The sequence below is a fragment of the Nothobranchius furzeri genome, chromosome 4, assembly GCF_043380555.1.
Source record: "Nothobranchius furzeri strain GRZ-AD chromosome 4, NfurGRZ-RIMD1, whole genome shotgun sequence".
NCBI classification, from domain to species: domain Eukaryota; kingdom Metazoa; phylum Chordata; class Actinopteri; order Cyprinodontiformes; family Nothobranchiidae; genus Nothobranchius; species Nothobranchius furzeri.
This window is the reverse complement of record NC_091744.1, coordinates 87795555-87816907: the sequence shown is the minus strand read 5'-3', so window position 1 is coordinate 87816907 and position 21353 is coordinate 87795555. Positions and strand designations below refer to the sequence as shown.

The 21353-nt window shown below is 44.5% G+C and overlaps 1 protein-coding gene across 2 annotated transcripts in view; it reads right to left on the bottom strand.

The window, feature by feature from the left end:
• Positions 1-21353, bottom strand: part of si:dkey-246g23.2 (solute carrier family 66 member 2) — a 66659-nt gene that overhangs the window by 9595 nt on the left and 35711 nt on the right. The gene's annotated exons all lie outside the window — the stretch shown is intronic.

Below are 21353 nucleotides of genomic sequence, written 5' to 3'. Positions count from 1 at the left end.
GGGCGGGAAAAGGAAGAGCAGTGAGACGGAGACAGAAAAACCAGCAGACGGCGGCGCTAGCCAGCATGCAGGAAGAGAGACGAGACTAAAGCAACCCAACAGGAGAGAGAGGGACCTCGTGGACTGGGAGGGGAGACCTCTGTGAGACAGCTGGGGGTGATGAGAGTGAGCGGGGGTTAAAGGCAGCCTAATGACTGGGGACAACAGCCCTGCACTATCCTTCAGTTCTCCTTGTAGAGTTGCATCAAACTCCTCTGAGCTCCCTCCAGGCCCAGCTGAGGGCCCAGCTGAGGGCCCAGCTGAGGGCCCAGCTGAGGGCCCAGCTGAGGGCAAGCTATTATATCCAACCGTGAAATTAGAGACAGATTACTGACATTACTGCAATTGTTAAGAACGTGTGTGTAATGGAAACAGCACAGAGTCAATAGTAATGTCTGCATGACGTCTCAGAGTCTCTGACAAGAATATTATTAAACTTTCTGGTACAGGTGGGGTAGCATGATGTCATTTGAAGGGCTATAGCTCCGCCCACAATCTCCCATTCTTATGGTGCGTTTGATTTGTCCCCAGAACTTCAAAATCCCGACTTCCGAGTAGGAAAAACCAAATGAAACACACCAAAATCAGACTTCCCAGTCGGAAACTCTAAACTTCAACCTTGAATCCCAAACGGCAGCCCTCCGTCAACAACAGCAAGTTTTGGCTGAAGTGTGTTTATTTGTACCAGACACACCTATAAGCGTTCGTTTAAAACTGATGTCACACGTAGCGCTGGCAGCTAAAAGCTTCTCTCCACGTATTCCTGATGAGCTTCATGTGTGTTTATTAGACGTAACAAAACAGAGGGTTTCCAGAGCGCCGCCATATTGGAATCTCGACTTGTCCGACTTTGGCAACCTGAACGCGGCTAACTCGAGTGTGACGTCATTTCCGAATTCCGACTCACGAGGTAAATAGAACGCACCATTAGAGCGGACACTCATACCACTAGGTCACTGCACTGGATTAGTTGATCAGTGGCAAACTTCTGACATCACTGTGTAGTGCATGCTGGGAACCAGGTTGCATTCTTGTTGACTTACAGCTCCCTCTTGTGGACACACGTTTCTATTGGTCAACGCGCTAGGCTCGCGTAAATGATTAGCTTTGCTGTAGAGGAGAGGGGAGGGACTGTAAATGATGAGCGATTACTGAGTTTCTATCCTAGAACAGGCAGAGAGTCACATTTAAGCATTTCTGAAAACTCTTCAAACATGTCTGTTCCCCAGCTTTAAGAATATATTATTTAATGTCACTTTTCTCCATTTGGTCAAGTTCATGCAAAAGGTGCCGACGCTGGTTGCCATCTAAGCCTTTAGCGTTGACGCTTATAGCAGAAACCTCCACACAGACCTATTACTGAATAAACATTATGTAGATTATTTGCAGAAAAATCATATAAAAATGATTTGAACAGCTAAAACACACTCGCATGGTTTTACCTAGAAAGTTCAAAGTGCCTCTCTCTCTCTCACATTTCCTACAACTAGAACAGCAACTCCACCGACTTCTCAGCGGAAAGATTCAAATGTGAGGTAGTGACAGTAATTTATAACAGCTGCAGAGATGCTGAGCGCTACGAGACAGTTTCAAATGTCTGAAGATACAAAAAGAACGTTGAAGGAAAAAAAAACAACTAAAATTCAAAAGTAAAAAGCTAGATAAATACAGAGACGGAGGGAACAGCAATGCAGTCTTTGAAGAGGTTTGGGAAGATGCTTAAAGTCAAAAAGCGTTTTTCCACCCCGCTTGTTGGAGATGGGACTGAAGCTTTGTTGCCTCCTGCCATTCTGTCTGTAGTTTATGGAGACTGAGTGGGAGGGAAAATTGATGTGCCTCTAAGCAAAAAGTAAAGAGCGCCATGCAGTCAGAGTCAACATGAGCGCGTAAGGAAAAGTTCAACAGAAGAAACACAAGCTGCAATTTCAGGCTTCTAGAAACCAAAATGTTCCCGATGGAGGTGTTTTCCATTTGTCTCATTCTCATTCCCTCAGTGCATAAATGACTGTCATCTCTTTCACATTTAGATGCATGAATGAGTGAGTTTCCACAAACCCTCTCTGCTGAGAAACTAGCAGATGAAAATAAAGCAAATAAAACCACATCCCTGTGGTGGATATCCGACGTTTTTCTGCACAGGAATGCTCCGTCCAACCTGGAATTATTCCAGAATTATGTTTGCATTCCTCTTTATGAAAAGTAAATGAGGTGCAACTCTGAAATAGGCACTGAACACATGACAGACCTAAAAAGAAGTTTTCAAATGGTCTCAAAATAGTTGCAAGGTTTCTCGATTTCCTTGCAAGAGTTCCACGAAGTTGCCGTTCTGTCAAACAAGAAGTTTGCAAATCGAACATTCTCTCAAAAGTCCTTGCATGAAGATCTCGTCTCCAACCCTTCTCCGTTGCTTCTTGATTTAGTTTCTATGAGCCACAATATGCAAGACACGTGAGACACGTTGGGATGAGTTGGCAAACAAAGTGCACATAAAATAACGATAAACTGCAAAAATGTTAGACGCTTACAGAAATTGCAACAACATCCTGTAGTTTGTTTGATAGTTGCACAACCGTCACAAGTTGCAATAGTGTGTCTACCACACATGACAACATATTTAAAACCAGTCACAAAAAATGATGTTCAAGGCAGTTTTGGCTTGCTTTTAGCACCCCCTAGTGTCTGTTTAGTACAACCAAAAGCAAAACTTATCTCCTTGTTGTGTGTTCTTCTTTTAAACACCTTAATCTGACAGCTGAAATGTCTCCCCAGCCTTCATTATTGTCTACAGGAGTGATTCCTCACTAAATGAAACAAATCAGCTGTGTTTGTGATCTAAAACATGCAGGAAACGTGCTGGAAGCAGACTGCAGCGCCAGCTATGTCAGCCCAATTTTTTTTAAACGTCCTACAGACTAGACCGGCAACTCTGAAGTTGCAAATGCGTTATTCTGGCCAGAGAGGGCAGTGGGGGTCTGAAAAAGGGTCATTTTTAGCGCATACTGGCTCAACAAAGGGAGTAAAAAATACGAGAAAGTTGCAAAGTATCCCTTTAAAGTAGAAAATATTCCTGTTTTCCTGCAACTTTGTTTTGTGCAGCTAGTCTATGCAAAAAAACAGGTTTAATAACTGAATGTGTTTCAGTATTTTAATCAAGCATTATTAAAGGCTTTAAGCTCAACATGCATGAGACTAAATAAAACGACAGTAAAAAGAAACACGGTGTCCTGTTTGGTCTTTGTGTGAAACCGATCCTCTCATCTCTGATGGTAGCAGCGTCTGGTTAAAGCGAGGCTCTTTCAGGAATCCCAACAGCTGATCAAACAAGCAGATTCAACTTTATGAGTAAACACTCCCAGTTTTGACCGAATTGCTCCTAAATAATTGTGTAAAAGAACAGAAACTTGCTCTGCGTTGACCGTCTACTCTGTGTCAGCAGCCTCTGGGAAAACACGTTCAGGTTTGAGTTTTCACTGTTCAGAACGGGGTTTGCTGAACTTTAGATTCCACGTTTATCTTTCATCTCATCCTTTTGGAGCCACTCCCCCCTCATTCCTCCATGTCCCCACTCAGCTGTCACCGCCGTAACTCAGCTCACGACTTCTGGAGAAAACGGGGTGAAACTTCACACAATCGCTGTTTATTAGCCAGCGTGATCAGCCAGGATAAAACCAGAGGCCAAAGTGTTTTACAGCACAGTGAGGCCGTAGACTGAAGGTGAACAATAACGTTTCAAATTAAGACTTTGAATGTCAGTGAGCTTGAATTAACTTTCTTATTCTGTAAGAGTGAATTTTACTGCTGAGCTGCACAGGCAGAGCCGTAATGACTGGATCACATGACTTCTTCAATAAACTAAAGTGCCAACTGGCGTGCAGAAGCTGTCAGAAGAGACGAATAAATGGCAGTAAGGTCATTGTCAAGGACAGGAAGAAAAGTATGCAAAATAAATACTGACGTTTTTAATTTGCCCTTTTGCAGGTCAGTAAAAGAAAGAGGAGGAGAGGGAGATTACAAAGGGAAACTGCTAGAAGTCCGGGTCACAGAGCAGGATAGAAATATCAGCAGCAGCATTTACGGCACACTCCAGCTGATTTATTCTTAAACACAGTCTGTTTTGGCCCCTTAAAGCCCATAAAAGTTAGTTTATTCTTTAACCTTACAGCCTTTAATTTCCATCCCGACCTTACCTCCCTTCCTAGTAAACTCTCTGCTCCCTCCTTGTTGTAATTTCTTATCTCAGGAGACGATAAACACCGCTAATGAGAGACTGAATCATTAAGGGTGTGATTAGGAAGGGTAGGTTATCTGTGCCAAACAGTTTCTTTACAACAAAGCAGAGAAATTGAGACAAAGCATCAGAATAATGACTTGAATCTGCACCGAAGGGCCTTGAGTGTCTGTTAGTGCCAGTTTTTGTCTTCTTAAACTTTTGCTTTGCACCATCTTCCATTGGGAAAGAGAAGGAAACTCATCTGTGAGTTATCCTGTCGTCTAGCAGCTCCGGTTTGGGTCAGCTGAAACCAATAAGTGCAATCAGGGGCTGTGAACGAGCTGCTTCTGCCCTCCCTGGAAACACTCATCAGGTGATCTAGGTCTCAACCATTGCAATCAGCTGCTGCATGAACACCTGTTTCCAACTAGTAGCACAGCAGAAGTTTGGTGGCATAACTGAAGCATCAGCCCTCGTGTCTCAGCCCTCCGGTGTGAAGACACTCCGGGGTAAAGACATACGTGTCTACCTGCGCGTGTCCACAGAGCAAACAAACCCAACCCAGACGCTGCTCCATCGACACCTTGCAAAATGTGCCATTATCCTATACCAGTGATCACTGGCTTCAGAGGAAGGTCACACACAGCAAACCGCTTTCGCGACCTTCAAAACCTCCGCTCGCTAAAACCAACTCCCCCGAAGACACCCACCCGTCTATGGGACTGTGGAACTGCCAATCAGCTGTAAACAAAGCTGACTTCATTACCGCATATGCAAATCACCGGTCACTCAATGCACTGGCCCTCACTGAGACCTGGATCAAACCATGTGACAATGCTACCCCAACTGCTCTCTCAGTTAACCACACTTTCTCCCACACTTCTCGTGCATCTGGCCGAGGTGGTGGAACGGGCGTGTTAAATTTCCAACAAATGGATATACAGTCAGTTGCTACCCATCACTAAATACAACTCCTTTGAATACCATGCCATCCAGGTTTGAATACCACGCCATCCAGGTAACTGTACCGAAAAAATTCTTTTTGGTTGTCATATATCGCCAGCCAGGTCAACCCTGCTCTCCTCCATTCCTGAGCACGACTGTCCCACAATGGTCCTTGGAGACATGAATATTCACCTGGACAATCCCAGCTCATCAGGCTTCCTGTCACTAATGTCATCATTTGATCTAAAACTAGTACAAAGTCCTCCAACTCACAAAGCTAGAAAAGCACTTGACCTCATTTTCTCCAGAAACTGTGTCATAGACACAATCTCTGTCACACCGCTGCATCTTTCCGATCATTACTTCATCCATTTCAGCTCGACTCTACAAGGGAGGTCCCTGCTTCCTCCCCAGTGGTCTCATTCCGCCGCAACCTCCGCAATCTGGCACCCAACCACTTCTCCTCTCTCGTTGCCTCCACTCTTCCATCTCCCAGCACATTCTCTGCTTATGAAGTGAATGAAGCCACCGAGTCACTCTGCTCCACAATCTGCTCTTGTCTTAATAACGTGTGTCCTTTAGCCACTAGACCTGCTAGAGCCTCTCAGTCGCACCCTTGGCTAAATGATACCCTCCGGTCTCTACGCACCAATCTTAGTGCTGCGGAACAGAAATGGCTCAAAACAAGAGATCCTGGTGATCAACTGAAATTTCATGAATTACTGTCCTCATTCTCTGCCAGCATCACTGATGCAAAGAAAGCTTTCTACACTGACAAAATTCTCAGCTCTACTGACTCTCAGAAACTATTTTCAACATTCAAAACTCTGCTCACCCCTCCGTCTCCACCTCCTACCAACAATCTATCAGCTGACACCTTTGCCTCATTTTTCGCTGACAAAGTGGCAGCTATAAACAAACAGTTTACTCAACTGGCCACTCCTGAACATTCACTACCACAAACTCCTTCTAGCCCAACCATCTCAAGCCCTACTGCTTCATTTTCCTCTTGTTCCCCTCTCACTGAGAACTGTGTGTCCAAGCTTCTCACCTGCAGCCGCCCTACTACATGCCCACTGGACCCCATTCTGACTAAGCTGCTCCAAGCTATTGCTCCTACAGTAGCCGCAGCAGTCACACATGTGATCAATGCATCACTGACATCCGGTACATTTCCCACCTCTCTCAAGCATGCTCAGGTTAAACCGCTGCTAAAAAAAAAAATCTCTTCCTCCAAATCATGTGGAGAACTACCGACCTATCTCTCTCCTCCCTTTTCTGTCCAAAATCATTGAAAGGGTGGCTTTCAAGCAGATCACAGAATACCTCTCACAAAACTGTCTGCTTGACCCTTACCAGTCTGGGTTCACAAAGGGCCACTCCACTGAAACTGCTCTGTTAGCAGTGACTGAATCCTTAAAAGAAGCTAGAGCGACAGCCAAATCCTCAGTGCTTATCCTGCTCGACTTATCGGCTGCATTTGACACTGTCAACCATGGCTTCCTTCTGTCCACACTCTCTAGAATGGGCATCTCAGAGAAAGCACACGCCTGGTTTGAATCGTACCTCACAGGACGATCATTCAGTGTATCTTGGCTTGGACAATCCTCTACCGTGCACCATCTTGCCACAGGAGTCCCCCAGGGCTCTGTACTAGGACCTCTTCTCTTTGCCATATACACCACCTCACTGGGTGACATCATTCGATCACATGGCTTCTCCTACCACTGCTATGCAGACGACACCCAGCTCTATCTGTCATTTCCACCGGACGACCACACTGTCTCTGCATGAATATCAAACTGTCTCTCTGACATATCAAAATGGATGAAATCCCACCATCTCCAACTCAACCTCTCTAAAACTGAACTGCTTGTCATCCCAGCAAAACCATCCATACAGCACAATATCTCAATCCGAAATGACTTCCCATCTCTGGCTCCTTCAAAGGCAGTTCGAAATCTGGGTGTTGTGATTGATGAACACCTGACCTTTAAAGATCATGTTGCCTCTGTTGCTCGTTCGTGCCGCTTTGCGCTGTATAACATACGAAAGATCAGACCATACCTAACACAACATGCCACCCAGCTCCTGGTGCAGTCTACTGTCATCTCCCGCCTCCATTACTGCAACGCCCTTCTAACTGGTCTTCCAGGCTGTACTGTGAGACCTCTTCAAATGGTCCAGAACGCAGCGGCGCGTCTGGTCTTCAATCAGCCTAAAAGAGCACACGTCACCCCTCTGTTCATGGAGCTCCACTGGCTACCGCTAGCAGCACGCATCAAATTCAAATTGCTAACACTAGCATACAAAGTCCGAGACGGTACGGCTCCCATCTACCTGAATCCTCTTGCAAAGGCTTACGTCTCGGCCCGGCCGCTCCGGTCATCACAGGATGGTCGGCTAGCAGTGCCTACACCACGCTCAGGACAATCCAGACTCTTCTCATGCATCGTTCCACAAATGTGGAATGACCTTCCAAGCTCTACCAGAACAGGAGCTTCCTTTTCAATTTTCATGAAACTCCTGAAGACCCTGCTCTTCAGAGAGCATCTTCTAAACTAGCACCCTCCCTGCACCCGTCCCCCCTCTCTACTGTCCACTCCTTGTTCCCTCCTCTCCATGACTGATGTCAAGTTGTTGTTGTTATTGTTGTTGTTGTTGTTAGCTTCAAGGGCAACATGCCGATTGTCACTTGTAAGTCGCTTTGGACAAAAGTGTCTGCTAAATACATAAACATGGAATAAGGTCATTCCTCCACAGTAGATTTTACTAATTGTTGATGAACGGAGCAGTTCAGGTGTTGTGGAAAACCGGGAAAAGTTTATGAGTTTTCCCGGTTTTTGTTTTGTTGTCACACAGGTCTGATTATTGCCAGAGCTTTAGGATTAAGAAAACACACACACACACACATGCACGCACGCGCACACACACACACACACACACACACACACACACACACACACACACACACACACACACACACACACACACACACACACACACACACACACACACACACACACACACACACACACATCATGCACTCATCGTCTTGGTTGATTTTCATATTTTTAAATAATTTTCTTGCACCAACTTGTGCTAAAACAACCCTTTACAGGGTTAATGAAGGCCGCCCAGCCCCTAGCGCCCCCTGTGGCCAGAATATCCCACTTGCAACTTCAGACTGGCAGGCCGTAAAAGACTGAGCTGTCATACCTGGCGCTGCAGCCTGGTTCCAGCAAGTTTCCTGCATGTTTTAGAGCACAACTGATTTGTTAAACTTAGTGATGAATCACTCCCGTAGACACTAAGGAAGGCTGGGAGACATTTCAGTTGTTAGATTAAGGAGTTAAAAAGACGAACGCACAGCGAGGAGGTTTTGATTTCGGTTCTACAAACAGACACTAGGGGGTGCTAAAAGCAAGCCAAAATTGCCTAGTTCCTCTTTAATCATCTTTGGTACATTCTTACTGCTTTTCTAACTGCACTGTTGGTTCTTTTTTAAAACACAGAAGAGGTTTCTCCTTTACCTTGCTGCAAACTTCCTCAGAGCTGAAGCTGATGGTGGCATCACTTCCTACTCCGTCCCGCATGGGACTGCATCATCGGAGAGGGGAGAGTGGGCAGCAGACAAGCCCCCACAATGCGGCTCAAAAATTGAGGCCAACGCGGAAGTGAAATAAATTGCAGTTCCACCCTCATCCACTAGGGGCTGGTGTCAGAAGCGAGCAAATCCTCATTGACTCCCATGTTAAAAATACCAATTTCACAGCAGAAATAAACATGTTTACAGCCTGGTACCAGAACATGTTTTAGGTTTAAATGATCTAGTTTACACTCATGACAACTCTGAGGGGGTGAATGTTTTCTCACTCTTCTGTTTAAGTGTATTAAAGCCTAAAATTCTGTATAATTAATGAGCATCAGACCCACGTGACCACAGAGCTAGCTCCGTGGAAAGGCCTCAGTAGAGCCTCGGTCTGGCCTGGAAACTGCTCCGTCTCTCAACTTAGACCATTAGTTGTAGCGTTTGTATGTTGTTTTTGGATATTATTTGTGCAATTGTTGGACAAAATGACTTGCTGTGGCATTAATTGCACTAATAGAGCGTCCAAGGAGTCTCCACTTCATTTTTTTATTTTAAATTATATTTATGTATTTTAGGTCACTGCCGAGCTGAGCTTAGATTTTAACATGTACTGTTTAACCATGAAATGTAAATGTAATAGGGTAAAACCCAGTGCATTTAACATAATGCTGCACTTTAGAAAATGGGTTGAAATATAACATGTTGGTGGAGCTGGGTTCCCACTATCGGCTTGTGGAGCTCTCGGAGACCTCTGTGTTCCACCCGTTCTCCCCTCCCCGCAGCACGGCGCATCTCTGTCTGATCGTGGCCTCTGACTGCTGCGCGGGCTGCCGGCTTGTGGAGCACTGGGATGGAAACCTTTCCACCTGGTTCTCCCCAGCGGCAGATCTGTGCAGCGGCGCTTGTCTGCTGTGCGGCTGCCGGCTTGTGGAGCTCTCGGAGACCTCTGTGTTCCACCCGGTTCTCCCCAGCGGTCAGCCCGGCATATCTCTGACTCAGAAGCTCTGGTGTTGTGCAGTTAACTCCGGTTGTAGCTACGTTGCTACCTCCGTTAGCTTAGCTCCCACCTCCGCGTTAGCTTTGGGTTAGCTTCAGGTTAGCTTGTAGCTAGTTCGACCGGGTGTCGTCAGTTGATCCCAGCCTTACAGCCCCACCCTCAGCTCCTCCTCTCTTCCCTTTTATGGAATTGTCTGGGCTGGACGGAACCTGTGACATGGTCAAAATGGCGGTGGTGGCCACCTCCCATTTCTCTTCAAAAATGTGTTATTGGACTAGATGGAAACCCATTGTCCAATATTTATATGTCGACGGCAGCAGAGAGAGACAACGTCCTCTGCTGCCCGCCGATAAACGGAGTAGGAAGTGACGCCACCATCAGCGTCAGCTCGGAAGATGTTTGCAGCCGCAAACAAAACTGTCAGCAAGGTAAAAAGAAACCTTTTCTGTGCTCTTTAATCAGTTTCTGTAAAAACCCACAACACTAAATCACACATCATCCTTCATATTCTCACCAAACACTCAAACACATTCAGCTCGTTTAAGCTCAGCCTGGACTTGTTCCCCATTGATTACACCGACCCGACACCTCGATCTAAGCTACAGGCGTAGATGAGAGAGAAAAGGGTGGGAGGATTCCTGAGCAGAAAAATACAGACGGGAGGCTAGAAGTGAAAAGAAAATGACAACAGACAGATGACGATGCAATCAGGCAGGGGGATGATAAATGCAGCGGGTGAGAAACAAAACCACCCCGATATCTGCAGTGGCGGGACAGAGCAGCGCCACAGAGGGGGGCTGACTGCAGCGAGTGATGTCTGTGTTTTATGAAGGCCTGGAACTGCGGGGTGGGTTGAATGAGAGCTGTTAGGCTAGTTATTTACGTTCATAAGCTGCTGTGGTGGGCAAGCAGAGCCGTACAAGATGCAGCACTGAGGGATGTGATCAATCAGGAAGAGGAAATGGAAAAAAATCCTCTTTTGAGTATGGTTTAGCATCTTTTATGTTTGCAAAGCTGATTGGTTCAAATGAGTTTGAGTTGTTTTTATAGCATTCATCCGTTTTATTTTCTCCTTCTCCAAGCTAGGGCAACAGGTCCAGGATGGACATCCCTATAGGCACTCTCTCCATCTCCTCTAGGATTATTCAAGACATTCGCAGAGAATAAATCCTCCATCTAGGAAGGTATAGGTCTACCTTGATGACTGGACAGCATCTAACCTAGATGCCTCAAACCTCTTAAGCTGATCCTGTTTGATACAACACTGAGCCAGGGATACACCTTACACAGGAAGCTCAGCTGACCCCAGTATGACCCCTAAATATTTCTACGCAGTGCAAGACTCGATCCAACGCTGAGGGGCCATGACTCAGCAGACGAGGAACTGGGAGCAGTGGCGGCGCCAGGTGGCTGCTAGGGGGCGCTATAGCTACCCCTGGATTAGTCATTGCACCCCCAAGTAAATATTAGATTTTTATTTTTTACAATTTAATTTTAATGTAACGTGTGGATGTGATAATATTTAACATACAAAACAAAAATAATCAGTAAATTATCATATAGATAGTAAAAACTTAAATCAAAACAGGAAATTGATGTTAACCTTTGACCTCATGTTCCACCTGTGAACGAGTGAAAGGTAGAGCTAGCGGTAAGGTGGATCGGTTTTTGTTGCCCACATTTCCGCGGGTTCAGTCAGACACGGATGAATGTTTGGAAGTGATCTCAGACCCACAAACACCTACGGATCTGGATGAAGAGCGTCAACCCTCAACCGCCGCAGCAGTCCAGGGTTCTGCCGCTGGAAATGCTAATGCTAACGCTAGCTAACCTTGCAACACTATAGATGGTTTTCTGTGTGGCTGTATGTGTTTATGATTTCATGGAAAAGTCAGCGATTGTTCATGTTTATGATGTATATTAATGATTGTTCCAGGTGTTGTTGAGGTGTTGTGCACGCATGTGTATCTGCTAGTGTTGAAGGTGTTTTAGAGAATAATAGGCACGCACGACCACTTCCTTCATAGCACCCTCAATAAAAAGATTAGCTCCTTCATAGCACCTGCAGAAAAACATTCTGGAGCCGCCACTGCCTGGGAGTAGCTTAAAAAGGTCCTGGTCGGGGTTACTGAGCAGCAGTTTCTTTGACCTCTGCCTTTGATGAGAGGACACAGCTCCTCACTGGATTAGCATCATTAAATTTAGAAGGCCGAGTAAATGTTACAGCTGAAACAGCATCTCAGTTAATGAGGTGCAACAGAGAACAAAAGGAGGCGGTGTAGGAATCATTTAGCGTTCACCTTAAGACTCATTTTCTCCTGAAGATGTTTTATTTAAACTGAAACTCCAGCTTTGTCTTGCGTCTTGGATATTCTCTATAGATAAGCAGAGTTTATTTGTGGTTCATGTTAGTAGATAAATGAAAACTTGAAAGTAAAACAGATGAGCTGTTTAGTGGAATACATATCAGAGTTTATATCTTAGGTGATGTAAAGGCCGATGTGTAAAACCTTTCATTAGAGCCTGCTGGATTTAGTTCATCCAGGTTTCCAACAGCAAGAGAACATGTGCAGCGATGCGTGGAACGTTCCACGGCCAAAGACTGTCCAACACCTAAAACTGTAGGGTGTTTTGGCTTTGCTCACCACATTTGCAAACTAGAGCATAACCTCAATGTCAATCTTTGGAAATGCACCTGGAGTTTGTGGGAACGTGCTCTTAATAACCAGTGTGTAAAGAAAAGTAGACTCTGGTGCTATGCAGTGAAAAAGGACACGTTTGTGGACAGAATACAGAGAATTTGATGTGTGTAAATATTACACACTGGAAGTGGAACGCCTATGTGCAGTGGTCGCTAGTAGGAATGAATGCCTTGCAAGTCGTGGGAAAAAATATCCGGGTGCACCACCTCTTCTAACTAAAGTTGCCCGCATCACCGCCGAGCTTCAAACGACAGGTTTTGGAGTCTTAATTTCTGATATGGGACATCTTGCCTTGGATTGGATAACAGCAACGCAACCACCACTGACTTGCAATTTTGATGTTTTATCCCCACAGAAAACAAGCCTGGAGGAGCTTCTGTCGTGTGGTGAAGGTGCTAATGCTAACAGTTAGCTCTTGCCAGTCGAGACGTTCTCTGTCGTTTCCTGGACGCTAAACCAGCAACAGACTTCCCCGTCACAAGTCAAGATGGGCGGGTCCATGATTGTTAAGTGACAGTGTGACGTAGATCTGACAGAATTTTCACATCCTAGAGTTTCACCGTCTATTTCTATCAGAAGCTAATGCATGAGGTAGGCGTAGGAGACTATTTTCATGTTCAGCCTGCATGAAAAACTTAAGAGGGACCCTTTCTAATGAGAAATAATCATTAAAAATGGCTTTTCAGTGTTCCACACCATAGAAGTTGCATAGTCAGGAACTTGAATCTAGGTCGCCAGAATTCTCTTAAATCTCAGTTAAAGTATCATGACCGACAGACTCAGTGGTTGCTGCAGGAAAACTGAACCAGTAGCAATGCTATAATAACAAAGTCATAGTCAGCTTGTAAATAATCTGTGGTGTAAAACTCAGGAATGCTGGAAAACACCTCCCCATCCTCTGTGCATTTACATTTTCACCCCAGGACACAAACTTCTACACTGACAGGCGATAGCATCAACTGTGTGCTGCTGAAATGCCCATTCCTGTTTCAGCAAACCCACACGTGTGTGGTCTGTTAACGCAGACACCATGCACTTGGTCAGATCATACATAAATACATTAAGAAGGAATTTCCCCTGAAAATAAAGTGTTGGTGCTTTTTAACATCTAAAAATGGTGACTGTATTTAGAAATGTATTGACCGATCGATCTTTACAGAATTTCAAAGCAACTGGTTAAGATTATCCGATGTGATGAGACATACAGGTCACAACCGTTAATGTTCCATTAGCATCCCAGCCAAGTGGTTAAAGTAGTAGCAGGTAAAGAAACGCCATCACATGCATCGCAAGGGAGCCTTTCTAAACGGTGCAGTTTCCACTTCAAGAGCAAGTAAGGCCTAAATGAACGTTTCCTTGCTGATGACCTGTACAGATGAGAGTCTAATGGCGCCGTACACGTGTGTGTAATCATTAGTGTGGCAGTTTAGTGCAGCTGACTCTAACCCTAACCCGGTCTCCATCTTCAGGTTACACTCTGCTCCACATTCATGCAGAACCAGCTGTGGCTGATGGCTGAGCTGGAAAACGTGACGTTATCAGCAAATTACCACGTGGCTGCACCGCACTGGTCTCCAGGTGAGGCAGCCGCACCTCCACCTGGCTCAGCCACTCACCTGCCGACATGACACATCAGCGCTCTGAGCCGCTCGCTTCCTTAAAAAAATGTCCTCCTCCCCTTTTCATCTAGTGGAGGTTAACAGGAAATCCTCCAGAATGCTGCAGAGTCTGTGTCTGCTCTTCTCCTGAGCGGTAAGTCTTGTGTGAGTGCGTGCACGCGCGAGTGTGCACACGCCCGTTAACAACTCGTTTTTAAACTGAGAAACTCCGACAGCACACGCATTGGGGGGGGGGTTGGGGGTGAGCGGTCTACCACAGCCTCAGCGCCGCTCTCGTGGTCCGCCAGGCAACGCCTCCTTCAGAGGTGTTTTCCTAACAGGAAGTGTGGATGAAATACGTCTCCACCCATGCCTTGACCCTCACTTTAATGCTCTGCTGTAGTCAAATAAGAACACAGTTCACTAAGGGTAACGGGATCTCCTCTACTGCAGGTACCGCTTTAGAGAAGGTGCACCTTTAGGACCACCGACCTGAAAATGTCAAGCACCCTCACCCAACCCGACTTCATTCCTCAAAACCTTCCTGCGTACACGGCTTCTCCTGTTTGGTGGATGTGCGTTTCCCTAAAGAACGAATGAACAGATGAGTGGATAAGTGAATGGACGGTATAGAACGTCACTGGAACGATCACATGTAACAAACAATAATGACAACATATATTTTCTTTATCTTCACTGTTATAAATATTAGGCTAGCCATGATATTTTAGCATGCATCGGATATTTTGGCTGTAGTGTTAATATCTCATGAACTACTGGGTATATTTTCATAATTATTAATTATTGGTCTTTAATAAATCAAGTTTGCTTTTAGAGCCTCCAAGATCCAGGTACTGAGTACATTTCCTTTCCTGTTTTTCCAGAGAATCCTAGTTAGACTAAACATGAAGCATGCTGCCCTCAGTGTCTCTGTGACCATCTAGCTTATTTTCTACAGCTGCTGAAATGATGCGCAGACCAATCATCACACATTAAATCCACTGCAGGCTTCAAGCTTATTGCAGGGAATCACACTCTATATGTGGGATTTAAGATAATCTCCGGAGGGGGATTAGACTCCATGTAATTTACAGATAATACTGATACAAAACTCTATGGAAAAAGAGCAGCAGTGGCGTGGATCTAAATCTTCAAGAATCTCCATTAACTTCATTTCTTTACTTTAAAATTTTTAATCATGCATGTGCAATTAGGAGTCGTGTGTGTGTGTGTGTGTTCATTCTCGCGGTTTGTGTGTGTGCCCACATATAGGTGCTGTATATAGGTGTGTATGAAGTGATTCTGCAGCAGGACTGCAGGTCTCCCTGGGGGGGGGGGGGGGGGGGGGCAGCCAGAGAGAAGCCGAGCTGCTCTTAACCCACCAACTATGAATTATGTGTGTTGATCGATCGCACAAAGCCAAACAGCAAAAAGTTCCCAACCTGACAGAAAAAAGATGGATTCTGCCTCACTAACTGAATCAGAGGGGAGACAGGGGGGGGGGGGGTACTCAGTTAGCCTCAGGACATTTTTAATTTCTTTAAAGTACAAAAGTTGACAAAAAGAATGTGCTGGTGGAAGCTGCTTAATATTTATTGTGTTTTTATATGTTTGCAGCATTGAAAATGGATTTAGGCTAAAAAGTAGGGATGTGCGTCTGCCACTGACCCTTCATAGGGCCACGGTCTATATTTAGACACTTCCATTCACATCATAAATTATGTTGGTGTGTCTTTTCACAAACTCTTAGAATCACGACTTTTCACCCAAACAATCATCAGAGATCAAGCTATCCATGGTTGACGCCATTCCAGCAGTCAGTGCGGAGCTATAGACCTGGTGGGTCTGCAGAGCCAGAAATCTCCTTAGTCTCCTCTTGTGTTTAAGGCCAGATCTAAAACTAACAACGCTGGTTTCTGGAGCTCTCACATCACAAGGTTGGCCAGTTGTGCTTCTGTAAATGAGGACGCATGTGTTGTAAATGCAAAAGTCTCAATAAAGTTGGTGAAATCTTAGCATCTAAATCTAATCTGCCATATTTGAACATACGCCCTGCGTAAGTAAGAGAACTGATGAAGGTTTTTAGGTCAAATTTGTTGTTTTTTAGACATAATCTTAATATTCATGATAACAGTAATTATAACAGTTATGATACAGATTATATTTTGCAGTTTTGAACTCAAATTTCTCTGGAAAATGGAGGACAGTCATTGTGCCAACCAGTCTCACCATCAGTGATGATGATGATGACCAGGAGGAAGATGACACTGAGGACGACACTCAAATATAAAACATTGTAAAATATTAAAATAATCTATATTTGATAAGAAATCTATTGTTCATGAACTTTACAAACATATCCTACAGTTACCGACCCACGCAAGGGGAGGATTTAGGCTCCCTAAGAGGGATGCTTATAATCGTGTGTAAGCCACGGGTAAAGACTTACAAAACGTCTCATTTGCTGAAATAGAAACATTTCTGATAAAATCGCGATGTGATTTTCTCCCGCATCGCCCACCCCTATTTTCAGCCTTTAACAACCTAACTTTGACGCACCAAACATGTTAGACATCGAACTCTTCAGCTGCTTCTCCTCTCTCTAAATGTTAAAATACGACGGATCTGAAGTAAAGTTTCAGACATTTTTGTTTTGTTTATTTGGCTCAACTTGAGAAGTAGTAGACATTTACCCAAAACCAGAATCTTCTCCTTTCCTTAACCTGAAGATCTTTAGAAATCGTTCATCACCACAGCTGCAACGTTCAGGAAGAAGATGTAATACACACATCTTAGCATCATGCTTGGGGAGAATGTGATGCAGCGGATGTTCGTGACCAAATAAACACGCCACTTTTCCTGTCGCTAACTTAAACTGAAGTCTTTTAGCACATTTTAAAGTTCAGCAAGCATGATGGGAGAAATGTGATGTTAGTCACCTTAAACGACACCGCGTGAATCGGTGTCGCAAATGAAGAGTCAGACAATATCAGTGTAAAAAGACCAATATTAAAGGGAATCTCTGCATTCACATAAGTTCATCCACAGCACCATTTTTGTTGTTTACCGAACTATGAATCAGCTAGAGATGAACACAACATCCACAGCTAATGTCAACACCGTTATCCATCTACAAAAACAAATCCTGGTAAAAGAAGTGATGTCAACATTTTTCAAATATTGAGTTTTTATTAAAAAGATTAGGAGGCATCATCTCGGAGACCCACGAATCAACACTTACAGTCACTTGAGTCCTCAGATCATCCTGGGACATTTGTGGTGGGATAACTTCTGAGGACCACCGAGACGAACCGGATCTGCAGCAAATCAAACCTACGAATGGGAGGAAGGATCGCCTGCACAGCAGGTTTACCTTCTGCTGCTGTGATGGTTACAAAACCGCTGGAACTCCACGGTACGGGTCAAGGAGACGGGACGAGTGAACGGACATGAATTACAGAAAGAAGAAAAGAACTTTTTTGCTGAGAAACCAGCTGGGAGCTCTGCAGCCGGTGTGCTTCAGGCTTCTGATCATCCTGCTGCTGATTTGTCCTGAGGAACCACACAGAGAGTCTAACGTGACCTTGACTTCTCCGATGGGGCTGTGAGGGAAGAAAACTGGCATCCAGCTCCTTCAGAAACAACACTGAACTCAGACATTTACTGACACAAACCCATCAAAGACGACGAGTCTTCACCAACAGCCCGAAGCTGTAGAACTAAAGGAAAAAGTCAAGTTTCACAACAGTTGTTCGGCACCTTGCTTGTTGCTTCACACACTGAAAACTCTAAGGAGCATTTTTGTACAGCTGGTTTCAGATCAGAGGAGTAATGTTGGGGTTCAGGAATGAGGGGTGCCTTCATCTCGCTCTGCCGTGTGCTTTTGTTCCTGAGAATGTTTAAATAATCAAACAGGGTCTTACTGATATGAAACGAACCAAACACGTGTTGGTGTGTGAGTCACAAACAGTTGGGAAGGTGCCTTTATTCATTTTTAATGGAGGACGTGAGAATCTGAGAACCAAACAGCAGGTCAGCTTTTGTCCACTTGAGCATCTTTTAGGTTATGAGGAATATATTTTCATCCAGTTGCGATGAAAGCATCAACACATTTACTAAAACCTTGTTATATTCATGCAAACATGTTTTTTTTTGTTTTCAGCTGCAAATCTTTTGCTTTTTATGCTTCAGTGTAATTTTATGTTCATGCACAGCAACAACAAAACAGTACACAGGTCCGTTTCCACTGCTGGAACCTTTCACAGGACTTGGTGGTATGCACGTGTCTCCGTTTACCTGCGCTGACCATACGTGCCACCTTCTAGGCCCTGTGAAGGCGACGACCTGATCTGGGGTGCGTACTCCGATATGGCCTGGTAGACTTGCTGGGTGGGACTTTTGGTTAACCCACGCTGAACTCAGTAGGAAACGACATCAGTAACATCATCAAACAACCCGTATTTGTAGAACTGGAAGTGTTGCTGGTGAATCGCTGTTTCTGACCCCCCCCCAACCCTAACCCTCCCCCTGATGGATTACATCCTCGCGTACTTTGACAGAATAAAATGTTTTCATGTTATTAACGTCAGTGGATGCCTTCCGGTGCTGATCAGTGACGTCGCCGAAAGCTTAAACGTGCCGATGTCTTAGCAAAGTCCTGGAAGGGACGATCTAATGAAGACACGATGGCTACAAGGACCGAGCAATCGCATTCTCCCCGTCACCATCCACCCTCCCAGGAATTACCCAGAAGTCTTAGAGTGGAAACACGGCGTGTGCGTAAAACATCAGAACATTAAGACCACCAGCTAAAACTCTATTGAGTCGTTAACCACCTGCAGTAACTGTGACCACCGCCAGCCTCACACCGCGCGGACGCCTTTCAGAGACGGCTCAGCAGCTCACAAATTGCTTTTGGTCATCCCAGCGACTGCCTCAAGTCCCCCTGGGTCAGACTGTAAGGAACCGGCTGAAACGGCCTCTAGGGTGAAACAACCATTAAGCTGCTATCAAAGGGATGTGGTCGTAGGGACACCATTACAGCACCAACGTGTTACCCTGACCTGAAAACAGAGAAATGACCTACTGGATGGGAGGGTGTCAACAGTAAGAAAAAGAGAAAGACTGGAGAAAGACGTGGCCGGCAAACGGGACAGCTTCTGCACACCTGGGACTGCTGCTGTCATAATTCTGACTAAATAATCTGAGGTTACTGAAATTAATCAAAATAATGGAGGTGAGAAGATTTGTTTCAGTTTGACACAAGCATCCATCTCCAGTGTCCTCTGCACGGTCTGACGTTGATGCAAAGCCACAAGAAAACTAGATTTGAAGCTAAATGGATGAAGTTTAATAAGAAACCGGAACCCCTCCTCCGGGCAGAAGGACCGAGCAGTGAGCAATCACATCATTAGATCAACTGCAGCTCAGCCGTTGCCTCCACCTGAGTAACGAGTCCTTTCAGACGCAGAGGGTCAGAACTGTCACGTAGCTAACTCCATAAAGGCCGTGCTCAATGACTGGTGGCAGTCGCTTATCATCGCAGACGACGCTAATACGAGATTATGCACCAAAATAAAGAAATAAATAAAATCCAGAGATGATCGCTTTTTAAGCAACAGTAAATCCTGCAGAGTCACTTCATTCACAGCGAAGGCGCTGCCCTGTAGCGCGTTCACTCTTACATCACAATCCACATGAAGTAAAATCCTGTGTACTGATGGACTTAACACTGATGAGGCATTTGGCTTCAGAGCTTATATGAGGATTACACTTATTCAGATTTGCTTAATCCTTTTGCAAACTCAAAGTATAATTAGTTATATTAAATATGTTTATGAACACACAAGAGAAACACTTAAGTACTGATCAGGGATTCACTGGATTTGCATTATATTAGATTATTTGCCAATGGCCATATTCTAGACTGGCTTTAAAACACAGTAAACCGGATTAGAGCGCGTACACTTCCATACGGGAAGCTAAACATGATTACTATGCCCACTGTGATGCAAATGTAGAAATAAAAGAGGAATCAGTTACGATTAAAGACAAAAGAACTACAACATTTAAGCAAAACATTGAAATAATCCATCATATGTTGCATTTACTCGTCATATCTTACAACACGCCTGGATGGTGGTCTCTCCGTCATCAACGACAGTAGCTGTAACCACGGTAATATTACTCTAAAGGCTGTAAGAGCCGATGTGTACTACCAACGCCTCCAAATATTCCTTTGAGCCTTTCTTTCGAGAAAACCTTTCATCCCCACTGAACATCACGCCTGTTGCAGTTGGATCCGCGTCAGCAGAGCGTTCGATTCCATTGATGCTGTCGGATTGTGACTGAATTAAGCGCCGAGGTTGCTTTATGCCAGTCAACGATTACATGCAAGACCTCCAGTCATCACGTCTGACCAGCTAACCCAAACTGATGGGTTTATTTTAATTAAAAGTGGCGGTAACCCTTATAAGTCTGGACTTTACTTCGTTCCATGCTGACAGCATCAGTCTTGGAGAACCTACACAGAGGCCGTCTAAATGATGCATGATGATGTTTTCTACCCAAATAAGGCTTTTGCCTGCATTATAAAAACATGTATTCATCATTTCCAGACGTGTTCCTGGTGTCTAATGTGGACCTGCACTTGTATCAGTGATTTTTTTGTCCACTCCATCCAACCTCTCTCACTTCTGTTGCATCGATTCTTTTAGCGTGCCTGATTTCCTCGGAGTGGTCCGAGGGAGAACGTGAGATAGGGGAACGGCAGCGTAATTACTTTGAGTGTAATTGGACAGAGTGGCCTTTGTCTCTTCTCACCGTTTGCAGAAGACGTTTCAGATTACCAGGAGAAGCTGTGCTGGCCTTTCTGCTCACTTTTAGACATTAAAACTGAGACTAATGGAGACAAAAGCACTTTTTCATGCAGAATCAAACTGAATGGTGAGTGCAAAACATTGTTTTATATTATTTATATCATTCTGACTGCACGCACTAATGTGAATGGTGAGTTTTTGCATCACATCGTTTCACTTTAATTCAGTTGACACTTTTAATTGTGTAAACTGAATCAGTTAGCATTTATATTTTTCATTTTCATTCATTTAAATGAAACAGTAAACTTTTTAAACTACTTAATGTTGCTTTTTGATTTTTAGTTTATAAAAACAGCAAATAAATAAAAACGTCAGGTTTTAGGATGTGTGACCAGGTCAGATGGGGCATAGGACAAAAATGGCAAACTAATTATGTTTATGTGTTTATGTAT